The sequence below is a fragment of the Rhododendron vialii genome, chromosome 3a (assembly GCF_030253575.1).
Source record: "Rhododendron vialii isolate Sample 1 chromosome 3a, ASM3025357v1".
Classification (NCBI taxonomy): Eukaryota; Viridiplantae; Streptophyta; class Magnoliopsida; order Ericales; family Ericaceae; genus Rhododendron; species Rhododendron vialii.
Window position 1 is genome coordinate 16,554,413 of NC_080559.1, and position 7,773 is coordinate 16,562,185.

Consider the following 7,773-nt stretch of genomic DNA (forward strand, 5'->3'; position numbering starts at 1 on the left):
CACCTCCACCATATTCCACCACCTTTGGCATCCACCTCCCCCGCACTTCCTCCGTCCCTCCTCCATCTCTCGGCACCACCTCCGTCCACCACCGCTAGTAGCCACCTCCTCCTCTTCAGCCGCGAACCACCACTTCCCTTGGCTCTTCCTTCTCTGTAGCAGCCACCACCTGCCACCGGACCCACCTCTTCCAGCCGAGCTCACTTCACCGCTGAGCTCTGCCATCATTCCGGACCCACCTCCACCAGCCGGGTACCACCAACACTACCACCTTTCAACCGAGCTCCGCCGCCGCTCCAACCCGCCACCGAATCACTCCGTAAACCGTTTCACCAGACGAGAGGTAGTTCGAACCGAATATCTGAACGGATATTTGGTTGGAAGGACAAGGGTTTTTTAGAAAAAGAGTTATACTGCTAATCAAAGTATGGTGGACCGATCAATGTGGGGAAGAACCGACATGGAAAATCGAGGAGGATATGCGGAAGAGGTATCTGTATCTCCTTCCAATACAAGGTAAGTTACGTTTGAGGACAAACTTCTATAAGTGGGCGAGGGTGTAATACCCCTGATTCTTTAATTATATTTAGAGTTTGATTATGTGTTATGTTTGGGGTTAATTATGTGAGCTAGGAACATGTTTTACTTGTTAAATGAATTAGGAGCACAGGATAGGCCATGCACCCATACACACATGATAACTTTTCCTTATAAAACAAAATAAAGAAGTTCTATGTAATTCCCTTCTTGTTCTTATCACCACCGTTTAGAGAGAGAGAGAGAGAGAGAGAGAGAGAGACGACGGGAAGAAGAAGAAGAAGAGGAAAAAAAAAAGAGAATTAGGGATTTGGCTTGCTTAGCTTGAATTGGAGTTCTTAACTTGGTAATTAATGTCTCTTCTACTTGAATATCATGTTTCTTGACTTAAATACCATGCTTTGACTGTAGAATTCATGCTCTAGATGCTGATCTAGGTTGAACTTGGGTTTTGGGTTGAAATCTTAAAGAAGCTCAAGAACCCTAATTGAACCTCTTGAATTTCATGTTTAGAACTTGTTTTGATGCATGGATTTGATGTTCTTGAAGTAGCTCTTTAATAAATCTAAGTTTGAGCATGATTAGTGAAGTTTTGGTGTGAGTTTGAAGTGTATTGAAAGGTTTTGGAGTCGGAAATTGCAAGAGGAACAAGCTGTGTTTTTTTCTGGAAAATCTGCAGAATTGAAAACTCTTAAGTCTGACCTGGTTTTGGGGAATTTTGTTAAGGTAGTTCAAAAGCTCCAAAAATTATGAGATTTTTATTGAGAGTTCCTCTATGAGTCCTTTGTCTATGGTAAAAATTTCGGAATCAGATTTGAAGTATTGAATTCTGTAAAAATTCGTGACCTTGCAGCGTGTAGTTTCGGACTGTGCTGACACGTGTTAGGGAAACGGCCATAATTTTTAGCTTGAGCGATGAAATTGCGATCCGATTTCTGATTTTGAAAGTAGACTCATAGACCATAAAAAATGCATAAAGATTGTGTCTTAGTTATTCTTATGCAAAATCAGTTTTTGGCGTTAAAGTGGGTGAAGCTGCAGATTCTGTGATTGTCTTCTTGGGCTAGCTATCTAACTTCATATGTTTACCTTAGGACCTTATGTTCATAAAGATAGGCTTGTTTAGCATCTTCTAATCATGTTTTTATTGCCTAATTGTTTTAGGAAGTTCGGGTGGTTTGTAGAGCCGAGTTGAGTGATTTAATACTTAAACTGGTTTTGAACTTGTTTTCCTTAACGAGCTTATTTGAACAAGTTTTATAAATTGTGTACTCCATGGAATAACAATGGAAGGTGGACCTATTTGTGAAATATTTACCAATTTATTTAATGGCATTCCTAATGTCCGGTCTTGCTAGGGGATGGCTTAATGGCTAGCAAGGGTGTTTGAGGTTGGTATGTGTTTTGGGATAATGCGTAGACGTTTGGCTTATCCACTACCAGGGACGCCTGGTAGCTTTTGAATTTTGAATAGCGGAATGTGCATTATATTTGGCTTATGGATTTGAGTTCTTTGTTTTGAGATACTATCAAATTATTTTGCATTGTCCATGGAAGGCATGTGAGTTAAGTATTAATCATTCACACGAGCTTTGGCTTATGTATTTTCTTTTCCACCTTTCAGGAAGCGACGCGTAGTGTGGTGGCGTGTTTACTTTTGAGATGTGTTGTATATTTGGAAGCTTGTAGAAAGGAAGTTATGTTTCATGGTCACTTAGCTTTGTATATGGTTTGTTTAGCTTTTGAGTTTGTAAGTAAGCACAGCTCTGAGAGGTTTAGCTTTTGGTTTGTAAAATCTATGTAAGACTTTAGTTTGTTATCAATAAAAGTTGACTTTTGCTTCCACTGTTATGTTTTAGTCCATTTTGATTATCACTTGTTTAGGTGATATTTGATTTGTGATTTGGCCTTAGTGAAAAATCATTGGCATTTGTCATGATTAAGACCTCAAGGGGCGGGTTAGGGTCGTGACAAAGTTTTTGGTATCAGAGCAATACGTATGGACAATGAGATGCACGTCTAGCAATGACTCACACACGTACCCTCAGAGCTATAGGACAAGTGAAATCTATGTGCTAAGTAAGTTATATCAAATGTCTTGCTATGTGATTTCTGACGTGTTGATGCTTGATTAGACATGCATAACCTACATGATTTTTATATTATTTGTACAATGTGAATTTCCTCTCTTTTGAATTAGCAAATGGAGAATAATGATGTGTCAGAGGGAGCACAGCCTTCATTGGATAGAATGGAAAGGATCGAACGGGTACTTGAGGGGTTACTTCGTGTGGTGAATCGACAGGCTCAGAATAATCCTTTTAGGAGGCAGTATGTGAGAATATCTGAATGGAGTCAGGGTGGAAGTAGTAGCAAGAATAGTGGGTTCTGGCTATGTCCAAATGTGAAAGGATGCATAGGGCTTAGTGTTATAAGGATACAGGAGCATGCTTTAAATGTGGTAAAATGGGGCACTTAATGAGGGATTGTCCAAAGGTGTCAAGGGCAGGGTTTGTGAAAAGGTCGATGATGAAGCGGTTTTTGGTCACCTCCGTAGGAAGGGTTCCTCAACCGTCCATCTGATCCTCCAACGGATGAAACAGCTTTCGGTGGGCTCGGTTTACGACCTGCAATACAGAACAGAAAAGCTATGGGCACCGGCGTGGCTGTCGCCATCACCCCTCCGATGCCTAAGTCAGTCGATTTGCTTTTAGAAGAGAGTATGGACTGAGTATGAGTTCTGTAGTATTTGCATTGCGTACCTTTGTGATATAGAGGTGTGATCTTTATATAGGCATCTTTGAGAGGAATCCCTTGGGACCGGGACTCTTAAATCTCATCCGTTCATGGCGGGAATAGATAGGTGTCGGAGTGTCCTCCTCATCTTAGGACTCCCCTGACCCTTATTAGGCTTGAGGAGTCCCTTCACCTTTGGACTCTGCGATTATTATCAAGGTTAAGAGTCCTTATGGTGCTGGAACCTCTTGGGCTTATCCGTACTTGACGGAAATAGGATGTAGTGTCCTCCTTACCTTGGACTTCTTTGGTCCTTATCAGTTTTAGGAGTTCTCCATGGTGGATGAATATTTGTGGTTATCCTCTAAGACTTGTGGTCTAATCTCTTCTGATGAGATAAGGTTCTGGTTGTTCTATGAGTCCCATAGACTGTATGAACTTCTGCTGTGGAGTGTTTTATAAGTCTCTGGCTGCAGGTTTGTCATATTTGCCGAGCTCACCTGGTGAGCTGAGCTCGGTATCTTTCTATGAGCTGTGCTCGTGAGCTAGCTTCCATCATTGGACTGGTTTAATAGAGGCTAGCTAGTATAGGCTAGATTCCATGTTCTTGGGACTCTAGCTCGAGCCCTTTGGGCTGTGCTCGTGAGCTCTTTGGTTTGAGCTGACCTTTGCCCTTGGGCTGGTCCACTGAGCTCTGTTCTTCAAACTAAGCTCCATGTTGCTAGGACCCCTACATGGCCCTTCGTGTTGAGCTAGGCATCCTGGTCTGGGCTGACCTTGGGAGGTTATTTTATACTTATCAGTCGACAACTACAATTAGTTCAAGATTTATACCAAAATCAACAATTACTACCAAATTCAGGGCAGAGCTCAGGAATGAAACCGGATCCAGGGAAAAGGCAGGACAATGTGCTTGCTTTGGCGCAAGAGGGACCTCAAAATGTGGACTTGGTGGTGTTACGTACCATTCAGATTTGTGGTAACTTAGTTTAAATATTTATTGATTCGCGATCTGCGTATTTGTTTGTTTCTGCACTGCTTGCTGATGAATTGACTAGCTCACTTGACTATTTGAACCTGAATTGCATATGTTACAGCATAGAAGTGGTAGTAATGTGTTTTATTGTTTACAAGGCATATAACATATTAGTTGGAAATGTACACCTGCTCGTTAATTTATTTGCTGAAAACATGGGTTATTTTGGTGCCATACTGGGGATGGATTGGTTACTCTCCTATCATGCTATCATTGATTACTTCCGTAAGTAGATAGTAATTTGCTGTCAAGATCAACACTCAGTTTGGAGCAATCATGACGTCACTTTGGGCAATCTTATATTTTATTTTTGGGGCAAGGAAAAATTATCGGGGAAAGGATGTTTGGGTTATTTGGCATATGTCATTTAAGGATTTGGGGTGCACAATCAGCCGACTATCGGGGATTTGAGAATTTCTGATCTGTTATTAGATGAGTTACCAGTTTGCTATATGACAAGGAAAATGGAGTTCAATACTAAATTACTATCGGGGTCCATTTGGCAGAGGATTCTTCAATTTAGTGTTTTCCTTGGGGAAACATCAGAGTCATTTATTGGAAAAGAAGAATGGTACACTGTGATTTGATGATGATATATATCTCTATGATTGTCTTTGCATCAACTGTTTGTTGATCTCTCTGCTACAATTTCTATCGATGATACATTGGTCCTTTTACGAGGCAATGGAAAATATAGGGAATGTTTATATACCGATTGTATACATATTGAGAAGGGAAAAGTCATGGGGAAATTGGGCACGTTTGAGTTTTGATTAGACTGGAAGATATTTTTGGGCTATGTCGTTGGGGAAATGGTCTTTGGTAGATCGTAATAGAGTTGGGGCTATTGTAAACTGGGAAAGGGTTAATCATCGTTATTGGAGCTCAAAGTTTCTTGAATTCAGTTGGATAATATTATCACTTTGGATGGAATTTTCTTCTGATATGTCTAGGTATTATCGTTCATTTTGAGCAGGATTCTCTTTTGATATAACTGAATGTTATTGTTGTCGTCTGAAGAGTTTTCTTTCGATTATTTCTATGTTATTGACTAAATTGACTAAGAGGAGGGCGAATTTCAAGTGAACAGATTATTGTGAAAAGAATTTATGAGATTCGAGGAATAGATTAATAATGACGTCTGATGATGCGGTTTTTGGTCACCTTCGGAAGAGGGGTACCTCAACCGTCCATCTAGTTCTTCAGCGGATGAAACGGCTTCCTGCATGCTCGATTAACGACCTGCAATACAAAACAGAAAAGCTATGGGCACCGGCGTGGCTGTTGCCATCACCCCTCCGATGCCTAAGTCAGTCGATCTGCTTTAGAAGAGAGTATGGACTGAGTGAGTTCTGTAGTTTTTGCATTGCATACCTTTGTGAGGTGGAGATGTGATCTTTATGTAGGCATTTTGGGAGGAATCCCTTGGGACCGGGACTCTTAAGTCTCATCCGCTCATGGCGGGTATAGATAGGTGTTTAAGTGTCCTTTACCTTAGGAATCCCCTGATTCTTATCAGGTTTCAGGAATGCCTTCACCTTTGGACTCTTGTGTCTGCTTATCAGGTTAAGAGTCCTTACGGTGCTGGGACCTCTTGGGCTTATCCGCACATGACGGAAATAGGTTGGAGTATCCTCCTTACCTTGGACTTCTTTGGTCCTTATCAGGTTTGAGGAGTCCCTTCACCTTTGGACTCTTATACCTGCTTATCAGGTTAAGAGTCCTTACGGTGCAGGGACCTCTTTGGCTTATCCGCACATGACAGAAATAGGTTGGAGTGTCCTCCTTACCTTGGACTTCTTTGGTCCTTATCAGTTTTAGGAGTTCTCCATGGTGGATGAATCTTTGTGGTTATCCTCTAAGACTCGCGGCCTAATCTCTTCTGATGAGATAAGGTTCTGGTTGTTCTATGAGTCCCATAGACTGTATGAACGTCTGCTGTGGATTGTTTTGTAAGTCTCTGGCTGCAGGTTTGTCATATTTGCCGAGCTCACCTAGTGAGCTGAGCTCGATATCTTTCTATGAGCTGTGCTCGTGAGCTAGCCTCCATCCTTGGACTGGTTTAATATAGGCTAGCTATTATAGGCTAGATTTCATGTTCTTGGGACTCTAGCTCGAGCCCTTTGGGCTGTGCTCGTGAGCTCTTTGGTTTGAGCTGACCTTTGCCCTTGGGCTGGTCCACTGAGCTCAGTTTTTCAAACTAAGCTCCATGTCGCTAGGACCCCTACATGGCCCTTCGTGTTGAGCTAGGCATCCTGGTCTGGGCTGACCTTGGGAGGTTATTTTATACTTATCAGTAACTCCCCTGTTTTCGAGGAAGAACATAAGTGAAAACAAGGATACAATATTTGCTTTAGAATCGACGACTATGCCTGCATATCCTGTGTATCAAGCGTGATGTTCATCAAGTTACAGTGTACATAGCCATTGCTTGTTTTAGGGGAATTTTGTGGACCCTTAGTCCTTTGATCTCGTTGTTGTGTTTGACCTCATTGAATAGCTTTACAGGCCGGCCTTGCTGAATAGCAAACCGATGAGAATTTTCAGGGGAATGAACAGAGCGTACCCTTTTACTTTGATCTACACCCATCTATAGTAGTTGTTTTAACCTTGGGGGTGTCTGCCTTTAGCATTGCTGAGCAGCAATGCTGGTGGCAAAGCAAAGAAATATATATATTTTTGATGTTCGAGGGAGATAAACTTTAGTAAAGCCTGCTCTTGCTCTAGAGCTTTACATTAGCTCTGTCCTTTGCTAGTTCCCTTACGAATATCTTGGAATAGCTCAGATGTGAGGGTACTAATTTATTTCAGGTACTCCCCCAATCCTTTGAGTGTGGAGTTGTTGAAAAACAACTTGGTACTTGTGAGCTTGTGTTCTCTTAGTACTGATCTTGTGTTGACATTTCGCCTTAGATTTTGGTTCATCAATAGCTTTTCGGCCGAGTGGGCTTGAAGGCCACTTCCCTCAAACTTGCGTTTCAGAGTTCACCGAGCTCTGGCCGAGTGGGCTTATAAGCCACGTCCCTCGGACTTTTAACCCCTTGGGACTCTTTAATGCTTATTTAATAAGCCATGGTGCGAGCGGCTCACTGGCAACTTTTTGAAAATTACAGTCTAGAGGAGACTTTAGAATAACATCGCATGCCTTAGCATGAGGTTTGCTCATGCCTTAGCATGAGACTTAGAATAACATCTCATGCCTTAGCACGAGACTTTAAACAACATCTCATGCCTTAGTATAAGGTTTGCTCATGTCTTAGATGAGACTTTAGAATAACATCGCATGCCTTAGCATGAGATTTGCTCATGCCTTAGCATGAGACTTAGAATAATATCTCATGCCTTAGCATGAGACTTTAAACAACATCTCATGCCTTAGCATGAGGTTTGCTCATACCTTAGCATGAGACTTAACATCTCATGCCTTAGCATGAGACTTTAAACAACATCTCATGCCTTAGCAT